The sequence below is a fragment of the Callithrix jacchus genome, chromosome 15 (genome assembly GCF_049354715.1).
Source record: "Callithrix jacchus isolate 240 chromosome 15, calJac240_pri, whole genome shotgun sequence".
Classification (NCBI taxonomy): Eukaryota; Metazoa; Chordata; class Mammalia; order Primates; family Cebidae; genus Callithrix; species Callithrix jacchus.
In genome coordinates, this window is record NC_133516.1 from 65565753 (window position 1) to 65585539 (window position 19787).

The 19787-nt window shown below is 42.9% G+C and overlaps 1 protein-coding gene across 10 annotated transcripts in view; it reads right to left on the reverse strand.

The window, feature by feature from the left end:
* LOC100391280 (coiled-coil domain-containing protein 14) overlaps window positions 1-19787 on the reverse strand; it is a 193947-nt gene that overhangs the window by 68753 nt on the left and 105407 nt on the right. The window lies entirely within an intron of this gene.

Below are 19787 nucleotides of genomic sequence, written 5' to 3' on the forward strand. Positions count from 1 at the left end.
CTGGGAGAACTTGCTCTGTCCTGTTCTCTTCCCAAATTGACAGTCCCCATGGCACTGGAAAACAAAGTTTAAAAACAACTATGTTTATTTCCTTGGCCTGCATCATCATAGATCACCAGATATTCAGCATGGAGCAGAGGAAAGTTATAACAGGGAAAATAAAGCTGGGCATGGTGGTACACACCTATAGTTCCAGCTACTCAGGAGGCTGAGGCAGGAGAATCTCTTGAGCCTAAGAATTTGAGACCAGCCTGGGCAACATAGCAAGATACACTTCTTTAAAGAAAAAAAAAAAAAAACAGGGAAATTGTCAGGACAGTTGAGGCAAGTCAGCATTAGTTACTGTCAGTAATACAGCCTAGAAACTGTATATTCAGGGGTGCCTGTCATGACCCAGTGTTTTGCCTATGGTTAAGTTGGGGTGTGATTCATCCCATTTTTGCAAATGAGGAAACTCGTAGCTCAATAAGCCCAAGGTCACAAGGTGGGAAGCTGACAGAGCAGAATAGGTGTTACTATATTTCATAGATGATAAAATGTGTTGCAGGAATTGTATACATGGGGAAACAGGTCAAGAGGTAAATGTGATTTTCTCAAAACCCCACAGCTAAGAGGAGCACTGCTGCGGCTGGATCCCAGTCATCCTGGTTCCTGCTCCTGAGGTCTTTCTACTTTACTCCTCATTAAGAACAGTGTTAGAACCAGTGAAACAAGTAGCAATTATTATCATGTTGTCAGTATTTCTGTTGTTTTCCTTCTCATTTTTGTACCAAAGTTCAGAGAATTCAATTAAAGTAAGTAAGCAAAGGACGAACTGATTCTAAACACTTTTTTCTTGTTTCTTTATTTTAATTCTTCACTTGAGACTCTGCCTGCAATGCAATTTGGTCCTTCATTCTCAGTTGAAAAGTCAACAAAAAGCCCACCCAAGTAAGTTTAATTCATACTGAGCCTGGTCTCTGCCAGCTGATGCAATCCTTGTGCTAGCCAGAGTTTGACTGTGGCTTGCTGACCCAACAAGAGGCAAACATTACCTCCATTCTCACATAATCCACACTAAGATAATGACTGGACTGGGGAAATACTTCAGACCAATGTATCCCAATGGAAACTTGCTTAAAAAAAAAAAAAAGGCAGAAAAAAGTGGCTCAGGACCCCAGCAGAGCTGCCCAGATTCAAGGCACACTCCGAGGGCCCTGGAGTCTTGTTTATATTTCACCCAGACCACAGTGGACAGGAAAAGACCCAGAACCTTCCACCAAGTGCTCTTCCAGGGAGAGGTGACCCTGGCATCTGAAGGCAGAGCTTAGAGTGGTAAGCCTTCCTTCAGAAGGCTCTTCAGAGGCCACTTTACAAATAGGCTTTGCTGCCTTCTCCTGGCAGGAGAGTTATTTTGGAGAGAAAGTTGGACACTTTGAGAACACAGTGGCCTAGTTTGAGACACCAGGCTCACAAGCTGGCTCAGTGGAGGACAAGCTGCTCATGGGTGCCCCAGTTCTGTAAGGGTCTATTTCCTGATGGTCTGCTCTATACGCTGTGAGCCCCTGAGGACCAGTGGTGTCTTCACCTCCTGGCATGGCTCCAGGCACTCAGGAGATGCTTATTGCTCATCTGGCTGACTTCAACTGACTCTCACCTGGTCTTCACTCTTGCCCACTATAACCCATTCCCCACAAGCCAATGTTTAACATGCATCAGCTAAAGTCCCTCCTCACTTCTAACTTTGTGATGTCTCCCCATGGAGTAAAATCCAACTTCTTTATTGTAGCCTGGAAGATTGGGCACCTGCAAACCACTCCAGCTTCATCTCCTACCATGCCCTCCCTTGCTCCCTGTGCTCCAGCCACATGGGCCTTTTAACCATGCTTGAGACGTAACAGGCAAACCCTGATGCAACTTCAGGACCTTTGCACTTGCTTTCCCCTGTGCCTGGAATGCTCCTTGCTTCCCCAGATCATCACAAGTCTCCATCTTGCCATCCAGGATCAACTCAGATGTCACCTCTTCAGAGAGGCCGACACTGACCACCTTATTCGAAAGGCATCACCCACCATTCATTCTACATGACATCCTCTGCTTTGTTTTCTGTGTAGCACAGATAGGAGGTACATCTTGTTTATTTACTTATTTACTTACTAATGATCTCCCCTACTAGGATGTAAACTCCATGGAGCAGGGGACTTGTCAGTGCCTTATTCCCCAGCACCTTGATCAGTGCCTGGCAGGCACATAGTAGGCAATGAATAAATACCATCCTGAATGAATAAATAAATATTTCACAAAGGAATGACAGGAGAAGAATTCCTGTATCTAAGTTTGCTATTGTTTGCTACGAACAGGACTGTCCTTTCTCAAGCTGGCCTATAAATTTCTGTAGGGCAGAAACATGTCTATTTCATGCTAGAGACTATGTCTCTGAATTAACCATATTTTCTTGTTTTCTGTATTCTTGATACTCTGGCATTTGGGGCCTTACTGACAGAGGCAGGACTGCCCCTCCCAGGACCAGACAATTCTTAGAGGTAGTAAATAAGCTTGCCTTTGGTGTGCAATGAATCCTCAGTCCACTCCCCATCTGCCTTCTTTATCAGGCTCCTACAGCCCAAGGCATTATTTCCCTGCCCTAAATCACCCCAAGGACAGGTACCAGGAAACTAGGCATTAGCCCTAACCCCCATAGTCCAGAGCCCTCCATATTATTCAAACTCTAATTCCCAGGCTGCTCAGCCTGCTCAGTCTGCCTCGCTCATTTCTTTCCAAGAAACCACAAGGAGGGCTCCTGCCCGTGTTTTCCCCTCACTCACTCTGCCCTGGACCAGTTCTGGGGCTTCTCCAAGTGGCCCTGCATGGCATGGCACACCCCTTCTCCAGAACTGTGAGTAACAAACTACTTTTCAATGGCCATCATCTCCTGATCTGTTGGTCTTACCAACCTGACTAATAGCAAAACCTAGCTTTTAATAGTCTACTGCCCCAAAACGCATCAGCACTCAGCTCTCAACAAATATCAAATGAAGGCAGGAGCCACACCTATCTAGTGTGCCACTCCACCCCCAGAGCCTAGCACACTCCCTGGCACATGATAGGTGCATAGTAAACATCAGTTGAATGGATAAATGACTTCGCTGAGGGCCTACTAAGTGTCAGGTACTTTCCCATCTGGAGGCATAGCATATTGGGTGGAACCACAGATTTTAAAGCCTGTGTTTAAATTCTGGATCTGCTACTTTGTAGCTACGTAGACTTGAAAAATTGTTTTAACTTCTCTGAACCTTAGTTTTCCCATATGAAAAAGGAAAACATTGTAATAACCTCATAGAGTTGCTGGGACTCTTACAAGAATTGGGTTAGGCAAATAGTACAGAGCTGCATGTGGTACACAGCTGTCACCACACAAGTGATTACATTTTCTTGTCTTCTCCATCATCCGACTTTGAGGAGCAGGGATTATTATTCCCAATTTGCAGAGGAGGAAACCAGCATTCTAAGAAGTGAAGGCATTGCTTGCTCAAGTTCACCAAGCTAGCAAGCAGTAGAGCTGCATCTAGACCATTCATAACATATTAGAATCCAGGGTTTCTCCAAGTACAGACAGGCAGCTGGCTTTTACCACTCCATGGGGCTCACCTTCCCCATTGCTCCTTGCCCCCATACCTTGTCTCCTGGCACTGTATCTTGTCTCCTAGCACTGTATCTTGGGATGCACATAAGCCATTCAGAACAAGAACCTGGATTCCAGGCATTCAAGTTAAGTTACAGTTAACACCTGTGAAATCATGATTATATTATGCCTATCAGACAGGCAGCCAGCCTTACATAGTGGCTTTAGTCTAGAGGGACTTAAGCCACAGCTCCCCCACAACACAGCTTAAACATTTTTATTAGTTTTCTGCAATGAAAAATTGTAAGAGTCTACAAAGAACAACTTAATGTCCATACTTTAAAAATCAGAAGGTCTGACCACACCAGCCTTCTGGGACTTGCCTCCCCATTTCCCGTCCACTGCAGCCAGGCCATCCATTCTCCCTTAGACTATTACAGCAGCTTCCAGACAAACTTCCCCTCTGTCCCTGTTCTTCAGTTGCCCCTTTACACCACCTGCCACTACAGGGGGCCGAAGGAAATCTACTCCAGTGCCCTTGTAGCAGGGATTTTAAAATAATTTAAAAGTAACGACAAAACTGCAATTACTACTGTACCAACCTAATAGAACAAGGGTTCTAGTACCATATACCATTATTGAGTGAGAGTGTGTAGAATCAACAGATCAATTTGGAAAGAACTGACATCTCAACAATACTTCTAATCCATGAATACAGTATATGGTTCTATTACCAATTTCATCAGGTCACACCCTGTTCTAAACTTCCGAGTCTTTGTTTCTGTATATCAGGCTTAAACTCCTTACAGGAGCATTCCTGCCCTTCATGGTCTCGCCTCTAGCTATTTTTTCAGCCTCTTTTCTTTTCACTCACTGCAAAGCCATCTTGAACCGCAATTACATTTTAATGGAAAGACAGATAATGAACAAGTAAAGAAACAAATGAACAAGATTATAGAAGAGCTATAAAGGATCTGAACAGAGCAGGATAATAAATGGTTATTGTGGGCTACCTTGAGGTACAGCAATCTGGGAAGGCTTCTCAGAGGAAGTGGCCTTTTGATCTGAGACCTGGACAGATTTGCAGGATTGTCTGATGAGTGGTACCAAAGGTGCATCCAGGTTGCCTGTGGTAGTAGATGCCAAAATGGATCCAATCCTTCCTGTCTTTCTGTCTCCATGACCCACGCGTTATGTTTTTTGCTGTCCCTCCCATCAAGAGATAGAGTCTGTTTTCCAGTTCCTTGAATCTAAACTAGCCTTGTGAATTGCTGTGACCAACTGAATGCAAAGGCTCTTCTTTCCCCCTTCAATTGCCTTGGCACATTTGTTGAAAATTGGTTGACCATATGCATGCAAGCTTATTTTAAACTTTCTGTTTTGTTCCACTGACTTGTACACCTATTGTTAATATTTACTGATACACCACATTGTCTTGATTGCTATGGTTTTATCATAAATACTGAGATTAGATAGTGTGAGTCTTCTAACTTTGTTTTCTTTCAAAATTGTTTTTGTTTATTCTAGGTCACTTGCATTTTTTACGGCAACTTTAGAATTAGCTCAATTTGTACAAATGAGCCTGCTGGGATTGTTGACTGGGATTGTATAGAATCAACAGATCAATTTGGGAAGAACTGACATCTCAACAATATTCAGTCTTCCAATCTATGAATATGGTATATAGCTCCATTTATTCAAGTCTTCTTTCATTTTTCTTATTATGAATATGTCCCATTATAGAGTTCCATTGTAGAGATTCAACATCTTTGGCTGAATTTATTCCTAAATTGTTGATGACACTGTAATTTTTTGAAATTTTATTTTCCAGTTATTTGCTGCCAATATGTACAAATGCAATTGATTTTGTTTGAATTTGCCTGAAAGATGCTTTCATCTTGTCTGTGTATGCAATTTAGGGTTCGGCCAGAGGCATTTGGGAGAATACAAGGAATTTAGGGGTTCCTCTTTTTCCAGCTATCTCTCACCCTGGTGTCCACCCTCACTCCCCAGTGGTTACAAGCCCTATGGAACTGAGCTCTGGTTCCCAGGCCAGGAATATGGCAGAATTTCTGTTGGTATTTTGGCAACTGTTCATTTCACTATGATTGCATCCTGCATTCAAGCAAAAGCCATAAATCCCAGAAACTTAGTGATGCCTACTTTGATGTACTTTTTAGAACCTCAGGTGCTGATCTTTATATTTTATCCAGAGTTTATCATTGTTCTCTGAGTGTATTTTCATCAGGTTTCTCTAAAGAAACAGAACTAATAGGACAGATGTACATGTAGGGGAGTTTAATAAGGAGTATTAACTCACATGATCACAAGGTACCACAACAGGTCATCTGCAAGCTGAGGAGCAAGGAAGCCAGTCTGAGTCCCAAAGCTGAAGAACTTGGAGTCTGATGTTTAAGGACAGGAAGCATCCAGCTCAGGAGAAAGAGGTAGGCTAGAAGGCTAAGCCAGTCTTTCCTTTCACGTTCTTCTGCCTGATTGGCAGCTAATTAGATTGTGCCCACCGAGATTAAGAGTGGGTCTGCCTTTTCCAGCCCAGTGACTCAAATGTTAATCTCCTTTGGCAACACCCTCACAGACACAGCCAGGATCAATACTTTACACCCTTCAGTTCAATCAATTTGACACTCAGTATTAACCATCAAAGAGGGTATTTTGCCATCTGAGAAGTAGAACTCCTTGATATGCATTTTCCAAAAAAAAATGGAAAATAACAAGTGTTGGTAAAGATGTGGAGATATTGAAACCTTTGTGCTTTGCTGGTCAAGAATGTGAAATGATGCAGCCAGTATAGAAAACAGTTTGGTGATTCTTCAAAAAGTTAAACATAGATTTACCATATGATCCAGCATATGGATTTACTTCTGGGTAAATACCCAAGAGAACTGAAAGCAGAGACTCCAGCAGATACTTGTACACCAATGTTCATAGCATTATTATTAATAATAGCCAATAGATGGAAACAGCCACATGAATGGATAAACAAAATGTGGTATACATATACAATGAAATATTAGTTGGTCTTTTTAAAAAAGGAATAAAATTCTGATGTGTGCTGTTTCCTAGGGCTGTTGTAACAAAATACCACAGACTGAGTGACTTCATCAACAGAAATTCTCTCACAGTTCTGGAGGCTAGAAGTCTGAAAGCAAGGGGTCAGCAGGATTGGTTCCTGCTCAGGGCCATGAGGGCAGGATCCACTTTAGGCATCTCTCCTTGGCCTTAATCCAATATTTCTTCTACTTATAAAGATATCAGTCATCACCCTAATGACCTCATTTTCACTTAATTATCATTGTAAACGTTCCATCTCCAAAAGAAATATTACATTCTGAGATACTGGGGTTAGGACTTCAACATATAACATGTTATACACACGCTAGGCACCATTTAGCATATAACAGGCTATAACATGGATGAACTCAGAAAACATTAAGTAAATAGGCCAGACACAAAAGGAAAAATATTATGTGATTCCACATATATGAGGTACCTCATTTGAGTCACTGGGCTGGAAAAGGCAGACCCACTCTTAATCTCGGTAGTAGTTAAATTGATACAGACAGAAAGTAGAATAGAGGTTACTGTGGCTGGGGGGAGGGAGTGAGGGATGGGGAGTTACTGCACTGCAGAAGGGGTATGAAATGCCTGTTTGGGATGATTACAAAGATCTGGAGATGGACTATGGTGACAGTTGCACAACCATGTGAATGTACTTAATGCCATTCATTGAGTTACATATTTTAAAATGGCTGAAATCATAAGTTGCATATATTTTACTACAATATAAATACTTTTTAAAAATCAAGAAATTATTACCTACAGTATTTTCTCTTTCACATCTGAAAATTGCTGTAATTATGAAGGGTACTTCTATTTTTTTGTTTTTTTGTTTCTTGAAAAACAAGAAATTTCCATTTTCTGTTGTTTCCCCCCACCCCATGAATTATATACCTCAATGCAGTGACACTGACCATTATTTTAAGACAAAAGACAGGTTATTAAAGGCAAAATGAGAAACAGAAAACATCTCTGAACAGGTCTTTTTAAAAATGAGATTAAAGTCAGCGCTTCAGCTTGAACAGTGAGTATCAATAAACCAGGCATTCAATTTAAATAGTTTATACCAAAGTTCTGGGATAGTCAGCGGTGTTCTTTTCCCCCAGTAAAATATCATCTTTGGGGCTGCAGATTCAGCAGACTGATTTCTCTTTCTCTGTGTCAAATGGCATCCTTAAAAACTTCAAGCTCAAAATGCCATGGCCCTCAGAGTTCAACACATGAGAACAAGCAATTCTGGTTGTGGACAGCACTTCTGGGTTTCCAAAACTCTTCTTTGGCCATTCACAACAACCCTGAAAGGCTTATCCCAAAGACCATGAATTAGGTGAAAAAACCAAGGCCCCCATCATCCTTCAGGAGGCTAACTAGAGCTCAATATCTGGAAAGCCTATGCAATATTATAAATTACCTGAGGACAGGTTTTATCCTTTCCTCTGGTGCTTCAAAATTAATTGCCTTTTCTTTCCACTAGTGAAATAAAAGAGGGATAGATACGATGGAGTTATAGATAATACATACCTGAATTATAAGTTTTGAATACTCGCTTTATGACCTTTTCAATGAATTGTGTAACTTCAGACAAGTCATCTCACTTCCCTATGCTTAGAATTTCTCAACTATAAAACAGGGATGACAATAGAAATTATCTGGAACAGGGTAAGTATTCTTATGTTCATGGCAGTATGTCCAGTGCTTAAGCATATTATTATCTATTGTATCTATCTGTATCTACATGTAGCCATCTATCCAATAATATCCATCTATGTCATCTAAGTCAGCCATCTGAACAACTCTGTGAAGTAGATTACCTTATCCCCATCTTATAGGAAGGGAATCTTTGGCTCTGAAACATTAACTTCCCTAAAGTTTCCCTAGTAACCAGTTTACTGGTTTTGAAGTCCAAGCATTTAAGATAAAGTTGAAGACCCAGTTCCAGTACTGGTGTGTGATTGTTAAATCACAAAGCTTCCCGCTTTTGCCTTCCCCCGACTCAGTTTCCCTCATCTGGAAGATGGGAATAACCAATCCATGCCTCCTTCACATGCTTGCTATGTGTAAACTGAGACTACAGCTACAAAAACACCTTATAATTAAAGTGTCAATCCACTGAGGCCCTGTCGTCAAGCTCTCTTCAGGGTGTGAGCATTCATGTCTGTGTTGACATGAATGTTTCCCCAGTTCCTAGCACTTGAACTGGGACATAATAGGTGCCCAATTACAGGTAGCTTAGATGAATTGGGCAAATTCATTACTATTGCTTCCCACTGAGTGGAGGTTTCTCAGAGCAGATGTTTCCTTAATAAACTCCAAAATCCCATCAGTTCTGTGGTCTTCAAAACAAGAACCTGAGAGGGTGGTTACAGTCTTCGCCCCAGGTTTAACGGTGGTTCCAAAGAGTAAAACCAGAGCCCAGATTCCAGAAGGGATTAGGAAACCTTTATGCCAGCAGCAGCTGTTCCAGATTAAGAAGGGTTGTTATCTTGCAGTAATTGTGCCCCAGCCTGCCCGGGAGGCTCTCACCACTGGGAAGGTAAATCTATCAGGTGTCTCATAAATGGAAGTTTATAGGGAAGAATAAGTGCCAGTTTCACTCACGACCCTCTTCTGCTGGCTCAGAGCACAGCTACTATTTTGAAGCCCACACTTAGGGAATGAAGCAAAGCATTCTAGGTCATTGTTGACTGCCCTGTGGCCATCCCCGCATTCAACTTGGATTTTTCCTACTATGCTTGGCTGACATTAAAGTCACATTCATTTTCTACTGTATCTTGGAGGAGGCATAGATCTGAGGATGATTCATGCCTGGAAAAGAAATAAAGAAAACCCTCCAGAGATAGCCATTTATTTGGTTGCAGATAAAGATGCAAAGGAAACTAATTAAGGCTTTGTTTTTAATTTATGTTCAATTTTGGAATGAGCCATTATCAAAAGACCAAAGGAATATGTTTGCAGTGTCTCAATGATTTCAGCATCTAGGTCACAAAAGAAAGAGCTGAAAGTCAAAGAATCTGCAAACAACCTTCCAGGGTTTGGTAGGGGAGGTGTCAGGAGCAAGGCAAGAGCTCCAGTTCTCTCCTTTCCTGGGACTCTCCTCGTCATAGAGAAAGTCACTCACAATGTTATTACACCCACTCATGCAGCAATGCAGACTCAACTACCAGCTCTGCCCCTTATTAGATATTTACCCTGGACTAGATGCTTAGCTTCTTTGAGCCTCAGTTTTCTCACCTGCAAACTATTATATTTGCTTATGTAAGAGTCGTTCTGAAAATTCCAATGGCTCACTGAGTGACAAACTTTGCAAATGGAGAAGTGCTCATCAGAGTCTGAGCTTTCTTTAACTGCATCAAGTCTCATCTTTCCCACCTCTACCACCCCTCCTATGAAGGGTAATGAGTTCTTTTAGGGCAGGTCTGTGTCTTGCCCAAGAGTGAAATGTTCAAAATGAACAGGCTTTGAAATGAGACATACCTAGGCTTAAATTCTACCTTCAGCATATCCTGGCCTTGTCAACTTAAGCAAGTTTCTTAACCTGAGACTCTGTTTTCATCTTCTGGAAAATGAGCTCATACTATGTTTCTCCAGTGTTGGTGTGAGGATTAAGTAAAATAGCAAATGAACTAGCCACTTGCTAGATGTCCAAAAGATGTTCATTATTTTCCCTTTTTGCTTCTCTCAAGGTACCTGTTTGTATAGCCCCACAGTTATCAGGACTAGGCCTCTGCACACAGTGTGGGCCAATTTAGTGTTTTCTAGATAAGTAATTGGTGCTAGATAAATACTTGTTCTAGATGAGCTAATTTACTCAACCTCATAGTGCAACAAGAGTCATTTTCTAACACATTTCAGTTCCTTAATTACTGCTTTCTTTGTGGGAAACCCAGAGGTAACTAATAGAAATAATATCCATTCAGTTATTAAAAGCAATAATGTAGATCTCCATGGTCAGGTATGAAAATCATTATGAAATCTGTTTTGTAACCCTAAGTGCACAACAGGCACCACCCTAAGAGCTTGACAAATATTTGTTCCTTTACTCCTTACAACAATCCTATAGCCGAAGCTGCTGTTACTAAATCCTTTTTGCATGTGAGAAAACTTGAGGCATGACAATGCATAAAGAAGGTGTCTAACCATATGAAAGATGAAATTCAAATCCCAGGACCATGAATGAATGCACAATTATGTAATTTAAATATGCACATGTACACACTGCAATGAGTTTAGGTCAACTATAAAGCTAGAGGGCAGTGTCCCCTAGACCACCTTAATTTCTCACACCAATTGTATATTCAGACAGAGTCCCAAAACCCTTAGCTTTAAAAATTTTATTTTTTAAAAAATTCACTAAAAGCAATTATACTCACAGTGCAGTTTATAGGTACAGCAAAAGGATACAGATTAAAATCAGCCAAGAGAATAAGCTGATAGGACAGGGTGTAGGAGACATGCCAAAAACTGGGCTGTCATTGTCTTCTCCCGGGGAGTCATGGACATGTTACTCTCCTGGCACCCATATGTGACAATATACACAGAGCATTGCCTAACAGGGAAGATCACCTGAGCCTTGTGTTCAGAGTATTTATTGAGCTTTCATTACATAGGTGTAATTGATTGATTGGTGGATTGATTGCCCACATGATTGATCTAGTCTCCAGGTCAACTGATACTGCATGATCCAAAGCCCCCACCCTCAATTGCACTGTTGGTCTTTCTGGTGTGGTCAGCCCCACCTAAAATCACATGTTATTATCTGACAAGTTTGGGGCCCTATTCAAACAAAGATCACCTCCCAGGAGTCAAGGGGAAAGCCAGACCTTCTTGTAGGCAAGGTTAAACTCTTTACTGTACACACACATATATAGTTGCACTTGTGTTTACACAAATAATACAAAGTATATATAAATACATAGAAAAAAGACTGAAATAAAACTGTTAATACTCAGAATTGATTGAAATGGAACCTAAATATTTTACTGTATATATTGTTCCTGTAATTCTCTATTTATATATTTAAAGACAGGGACTCACTCTGTCACCCAGGCTGGAGTGCAGTGGTATGATCACAGCTCACTGCAGCCTTGACTTCCTGGACCCAAGGAATTCCCCCACATCAACCTCCCAAATAGCTGGTTCCACAGGTGCACACCACCACACCCAGCTAATTTTTGTATTTTTTGTTGAGATGGGGTCTCCCTATGTTGCCCAGGCTAGTCTCAAACTTCTGGGCTCAAGTGCTCCTCCTATATCAGCCTCCCAAAGTGCTGGTATTACAGGCATGAGCCACCGTACCCAGCCATATTTCTCTATTTTTAAAATCCTCTCCAGCGAGAATGTATTTGCACATATTGCTTGTGAAAATAATTATCTTTAAGACTTTAGGGAATAAAGAAGAAAGAAAAGAGAGTCTACTGTGGCCGCCAGGCCAGCAGACATGGCACCAGGTCTGACTTTCCATGTCATTCTATAAATAGTATAAAATCTGCTGACTTAACTTGGTGTGGAATGGCATGAGCTGGCCATATCACAGGAATTCAGAGTTGGGAAATCCTAATGAAATGGCACAATGTTGGGATTCAGGTTGAAGGGGAGTAAAGAAGACCATTCCAGGAGAGAAATGATCATCAGACAAGGATCAGGTTGACCTGTGGTGAGCTGGCATCAAAGGCTGGCCTGAGTCCTGCCAGAGGAGAAGTGGGGACAGTGGCTAGAATGCAGAACATGGAACTCAGGTCTTGGCCTTGAAAATGGGGAATGGGAGGTGAAGGTTAAAGGTGCAGGAGGAAACTTCCTCACCCTGAGCCTCCTCCAGCCCGAACCCCAGCCAATAGCCCAGAAGCGAGTGGCAAAGCAATGTGTGCATCCTGCATGTCACTGCATGGCACTGTTCCCTTCTCTAGCGCTAGCTACCCACAAGCACTTTCAGTTCGGCACCCCGGGAGCTCCCTGCTTCATACCACACCTCACTACACAGAGCAAGACAGGACTTGGCCCACCTGTTGCTGCTCGTCAGGACACACTGCTGAACCCCTGGTCTATGGGCCCCAGCTGTCCCAAACAAAGGCAAGGCCTGGAGCCTTTTGCTTTTGAAATGCAGCTGTAATTTCCTCTCTATAAAGACTTCCTAACAGAACCTAACAGCAAAAAAATAAATTAATTAATTAATTAAAAAAAAACAAATGTCACCTGCTTGAGAAACACCAATTAGGAATTAGGAATTATTTTGAAAGCATAATTCAAGCACCATATGGAACCTAAGCTATTCACATTCTTCAGCATTTTTTTCCTTTTTAAAAGAGTCACAGCTTTTTCAAGAGCTCACAGTACTATTAGTGGCAGAGCAGTGATGTAACAATTCAACAGTCTACTGTGTACCAGGTACTGCATTCATTCTATTAATCCTCACAATGATGCTGCAAAATACTACTCCCATTTCACAGATGTGAACAACTAAGGCCCCAACAGGCTAGGAAGTTCAAGGCCACACAGCCAGTGATAGGAAGGACCACTGTACAAACCCCAGACTAGAGTCTAGAGCCTCTCCAGACGGTACTGAGAACTCCCAATTCTCAGATGGCCCTGGTGAAATCTACATCTTACACTGACCTGTGGTCGCTTGGTGCCTGTCAAGCATCATTTCCAAATTCCACAGCATTTTGAATTCCAAAATGACCTGGGCTGACTTCAAAGTCATCTCTTAAAGGGAACACATTTTCTAAACCAAAGAACAAGCCCAGGGCCCAACAGAGGAATGTTATTCTCCTTCAGGTTTAAAGGTCAGTCTGGGGAGTTGTCATTTAGATACCAGAGTGTGGTCATTCCAGGGACAGCTCAATGGTTTTTGAAGGCCATAGGGCAGAGCAGCAGGTCTTGGGACAACCCAGCTACTTCCTGCTCCCATAATGCCTGTGTGCCTCTCCAACCTGCTTCTTACCACAGGCATGGAGGCTGATGATTGCCATGTGTCTCACCTGCTGGTCTGTGACCTGGAGGACAAGTCAGTGTCTCAGTTATCTCTGCACCCACCACCCAGAGTAATATGGTTTGGCTGTGTTCCCATCCAAATCCCATCTCGAATTGTAGCTCTCATAATTTCCACGTGTAGTGGGAGGGACCAAGTGGAAGATATTCAAATCATGGGGGCAGTTTCCCCCACACTGTTCTTATGGTAGTGAATAAGTCTCATGAAATCTGATGGTTTTATAAGGTGTTTCCCTTTTCACTTGGCTCTCAATCTCTCTTACCTGCCACCATGTAAGATATGCCTTTTGCCTTCCACCATGATTGTGAGGCCTCCTCAGCCAGGTGGAACTGTGAGTCCATTAAACCTCTTATTCTTCATAAATTACCCAGTCTTGAGTATGTCTTTATCAGCAGCATGAGAACAGACTAATACACAGGGCAATGTTGAATACAGAGACCATGCTCAGGGGAAAAAAAACTTTTTAATGGAAGGAGGGGAAAGAAAGGAAGGCAGATAAAGGAGGAAAGAAGGAAAGAAAATAAAGCAGAGAAATGTGAGACCTATCGTCTCTCTAGTTATAAACCACTGAGTCCAGCCTCTGGAAAAGGTTCCACAGGGGAGCTGACCTGCATGAGGCTGGAGGCTCTCCTTCTCTTGCACCTGTCACCCAGAATTCAGCCCTTCCTTGTGACCTCAGCCAGGAGCCCAGAGTCTCCAGCACCTGCTAATCAGCCCGAAGGACCCCACACAAGCAGCTGCTCCACTGAATGCCACTGCCTCATAGTTTGCCTCCCTTCTGGCTTCCAGGGCAGCCTGGAGATTGTTAACCTTCCAAAGAGTGGAGATCACTAGGAGGTAGCAGGGGCCAGCTGTATACAGGGCATAGGTGGCTCAGCTCATTGTCTGATTGCCTAAGACAGGACACCTCAGTCAGGAGTTATGTGTAGACACAGAAAACCTAGACCACAATCAGGCTTCCCCAAACACTCTTATGAGTGGCTGAAGAAATGGGAGCTATATGGCTGTATAACCTGTAATGTGCTGAATGATCACCCTTAAAATGGTGCTGAATAACAGCTGCACACAAGCCTGAGAGGGATGCATGTGCCAGCCAGTATGGCGTGTTTATCAATGACTTGGGGGTGAGGCACACAGCATGCTCATTAATGGCATGGGAAGCACTGTGATGAGAATGGCTGCCAAATGTTGAATGAGAGAACTAGGACCCAAAAATATCCAGGCATCCTGGAACAATATAGCATGGATCTAACAACTTTAATGGGAACAGATGGCAGAAAGCTCTGTGCTTGGGCCCTGAAATGCAGCTGCCCTAATCCCAGAATGGGTAGAACAGAGTACTAGCAGCATGTGTGAGGAAGACGTGGGGAGTTCTGTTGCATGTAGAGAGTGAGGGGTGTCTGCCAAGCAGAGCTGTGATCACAGATGTGTGGGGGTCAGGATAAAGTGAGTGTCCTCCTTTTCCTTGCTCCGATTCTGAGCCTCCAGAGCCCCACACTTGAAGGACAGTGAAAAGCGGGTACCATCTGATGAGAACAATGATGGAGACTGAAGCCAGGCCCTTTGAGCAATGGCTGAGTTATGTTTAGCCTAGAGAAGAAGCTCAGGAGGACATGAGAGCTGCTTTCAAATATCTGAAGGGCTGTCACAAGGAAGAAGAATTCAAACTTGTTCTGTGTGGCTCCACAGGGTGAAGCCAGTGCAATGCCAGTGACATAAAGGCAGACTTGGGCTATGTAAAAGTCAACTCAGTACTGACCAGCAGTTAGGGCTGTCTGATAATAAAATGGGTTGTCTCCAGAGAGACTGAGCTCCCTGTCACTGGAAGTAATCAAGCACAGCAGAATGACCATCTTGGAGGGGTACTGAGAAGGGTAGTCACTGGCCAAGATGTTCCTCGTGGGCCCTTTTATCTCCAGGAACTGAACCTTTGTCCTGGGAGACCTCAGGAAGGAAAAGTGCCTCTAGAGCAAGGTGTAGAAAAACACCTTTTCTTAAATTCTCTAGCCAAGCTCTCTCAAGAGCTGCCATCCCACTGACTCCTTCTCCTAAATTAGGCTCCCTGGGGCATCACACAGGGGCTAGAACTCAGAGACAAGGCCCCTACTAGTCCAGAAAGTAATTAAGTTCATGATATCATCACTCAACTTGTCCTAAAGAACACCGAAGCCCCAGGGGCAAGGGGCCAAGTTTCCTCAAATTACCATTCTTGTAGCTCATTTTGGCCTCTTGTCCCTGAGGGCCCAGGCATCAGCAAGGTGACACCCGCCAAATGGCAACCAAAATAGAGCTGAGCCCTGGGACCCAGGCTATCACCCAGAAAGGGGACATTTAGTCAAGGACATGGGGAAGCAGCGTCCCACATCCCTGCCTCTTCTCCCTCAACTGGAGTCTGCAGTTGTTCTCTTTTCCATCAGCCAAACTAAGTCAGGAATGAGACATGAGCCCCAACCGTGAGATGGAGGTGAGACATCTTCATATGGGTGGAACTGGGCATGAGTCTTAGGCATGGGAGAGTAGCAGAGCTTTGGAGCACAAGGGGTTCCTGAGAATACCCAATCCCCTTGCTCAGCAATATAAGCCAGTTTGCTAGGCATTTTGTTATAGGGCAGACTTGATTCTAATGGTGGGTAAGAAAGGGAATAACAAACGAACAAACATTCTGTCTTATGGCATTTGAATACACTGGAGCCCAGAGAGGTTGAGTGACTTGGCCAGGGTCACAGAGCAATGGCAAAGCTGAGGGTCAGAACTATGTCTTCTCCCACCTTCAGCCAAAGTGTTGTTAGAAATGTCAACTCCACTGGGCCCAGAAGCACAAAGGAGCCCTTGCATCATCCAATCTACTACCTCTCTCATCTCTAGAATCTCTTATTTTCAGGGAATCAGTTTGTTGAGAATGAAAACTCCTAAGGAGGTAGGCAATACAGTCTATGAGTGCCTATAGGAGGAAAATTGGAAGCTCACAGAGCAGATGACCCAGAAGAGCCTGAGGACTCTAAAGAGAATTGCAGTAATCCCCCCTTATCTGCGGTTTTACTTTCTACAGTTTCAGTTACCCTAGGTCAACCACAGTTTGAAAAGTTTAAGAGGAAAAATTCCAGAAATAATCAGTGCATGAATTTTAAATTGAACCCCACTGTTCTGAGTAGCATAATGAAAAAGCATGCCGTCCCCTTCCATCCCACCTGGGACTTGAATCTTCCCTTTGTCCAGTACATGCACACTGCCTGTGCCACCTACACCATTATACAATGTGATTGCACAGGAGCTGAGCACAGTGGCTTATGCCTGTAATCCCAGCATTTTGGGAGGCCGAGGCAGGTGGATCACTTGAGGCCAGGAGTTCGAGAGCAGCCTGGCCAACAGAGTGAAACCCCATCTTTACCAAAAATACAAAAATTAGCCAGGTGTGGTGGCAAAAGCCTGTAATCCCAGCTACTCAGGAGGCTGAGGCTGGACAGTTGCTTGAACTCGGGAGGTAGAGGCTGCAGTGAACCAAGATCACACCACTGAACTCCAGCCTGGGTAACAGAGGGAGACTCTGCCTAAAAAAAAAAAGTGGGCCAGGCACAGTGGCTCACGCCTATAATCCCAGCACTTTGGGAGGCCGAGGCGGGTGGATCACGAGGTCAAGAGATCGAGACCATCCTGGTCAACATGGTGAAACCCCGTCTCTACTAAAAATATAAAAATTAGCTGGGCATGGTGGCACACACCTGTAGTCCCAGCTAGGGAGGCTGAGGCAGAAGAATTGCTTGAACCCAGGAGGCAGAGGTTGCGGTGAGCCGAGATAGTGCCATTGCATTCCAGCCTGGGTAACAAGAGCAAAATTCTGTCTCCAAAAAAAAAAAAAAAAAAAAGTGATCGCATAGGAGAAAAACAAAAACATAGTAAACATAGGATTTGGTACTATCTATGGTTTCAGGCATCCACAGGGCATCTTGGAACATAGCCCCTGCAGATAAGGCTATGGTTATTGTGCTTCCTTCCCAAATGTCCCCTTTTGGGATAACTGTAAACATAAGAGACATGTGAAGAAAGATGGAGACATGTGAAAGGAGGAGAAAAAGCAAGACGAAGATGCTGCCAAAATGGGTGGACCACATTTGAAAACTTGCCCAAATAAACCAACTTTAAATAAATATGTTTATCTACCAGAAATGACATAAGGTCCAACCTAATACATTCTGAAGTATTTGTGGATGAAATGACACAATTATAGGATTCCCTTCAAGATAAACTAATGGGGGTGCCAGAAGAGACGTGCTGACAGATAAAACAACCTCAGTTAATCATTGTTGAACCAGGGGCTGAGTACCAAGGGGCCTTGTTATATTTATTCTTCTCTCTACTCTTGAATACATTTGAAATGTTCTATAATTAAAGCTTGAAAAAAATATGTTGCCAATATTTTAAGCATCACTGCTAATGTCACAGCCTAGAAAGAGAATTGTAAAAGGATACAAATGTTTTGCAGAGATTAATTTTGGTATCCATAATTATGCTAGTGCTTATTAGGCTTCCTGGAAGTCATTTGGCCAAACTGCTATTGAATGGGTCAGGGACTGGGAAAAGTACCCTCATCAAAATAATGGCAAAAAAATAACAACTCCTCAAAATAATGGCAAAAATGTTTCTCATCTTCACTTCTTTTCCAGGGGACCAATTTACCAGCTTCACCTCCTTCAAGGGGAGGAGGGTCCTCTGTGGAAGCCGCTAGAGGTGGGGAACATTTCTTCTCCCTTTAATTGCTTCAGGGTAATCTCTGAGCTGGGCTATTGGCCCCCTGGCTCCAGTGATGTCATCCACAAGTCGGCTTTGGAGATTTAAGCAATCCTTCTGCAGTGCCTGGCCCATCCCAAACTCAGCTGCTCAGATGCCTTCTCTAAATAGAAGCCTTGTTTAGTGATGCCTACCCTTTTGCCTGCCTACAGAAGCCAGGCTGAGAGGCCAAGCTGATTAGTTATGAGCTAATTTTTACCTGTGTCCACCTGTTGATGTCTATTTCCACAGGTCTTATAGTCATGTGGTGTGTGATATGACAGCCCGTCTTTGAAGCAGGGCTGTCCATGGTGTAGGGTGAGTATTACTGGCCATTCAGGACATGGGTTTAAGTGCTCTACAAATCTAGCATTAAGTAACATTGTCTCACACAGTGAAAAATTTCCCATATTTTGTTATCACTTCTCTCCAAATCTAGCAGGTTACTTTCTCCAAGGAGAAAGTCTCACTGAGCTAGAAATGTTGCCTCACACCTGTTATCCCAGCAAAGGTGGGTGGATCGCTTGAGCCCAGGAATTCGAGACCAGCCTGGGAAAGACAGTGAGACCACATCACTATGAAAAACCCAAAAATTAGCTGGGCATGATAGCATGCCCCTGTGGTGCCAGTTACTAAGGAGACTGAGGTGGGAGGATCACTTGAGCCTGGGAAGTTGAGGCTACAGTGAGCTGAGACTGTGCCACTGCACTCCAGCATGGGCAACAGGGCAAGACCCTGTCTCGAGAAAAAAAAAGTCTCTCTTTGTTGCCACTATGTCTTTATCACCTTTCTAACACACTTAAGCACTATTTTTAGCAAAAACCGAAAGTGGTGGCAGGCATCTACTAAATAGAATAATTTGGTTTGATTTTATCATATTTAATTCTGTAGCTTATTTTCTATTTATAAAAGTAATGCTGGTATCATGTATAAGCATAAGACATGATACCAAGAAAATGATGTTGGTTTCCATGAATAACCATAAGACAATGTAATAAAACATAAAGTAAACATAATTCAGACATTCTGAAAATTGTGAAGAAATAGATTAAACACAAAGCTAATGCAGTTTGTGTGGGTCCTTCCTGAAGCTGTCCCAGCACTGCTCAATACAAGAAATAGCCTACAGGAAAAAAAAAAGCCAGAGTGAAAAGAGAAGGCAACCTTACTTGATTGGGATTAACTTTTCAAATTCTAAAAAGCATAGGACCACATGAATACATTTTGTATGTTTTTTTCTAAAAAAGGGCTCCCTCCTTAACCTGAGAGCTTCAGGAGTCATCCTTGTCTTTCTCCTCAAATCTCATTTATCATCTCCATCCTTCATAGCTATAACCATCTTTATCATTACCATCACAA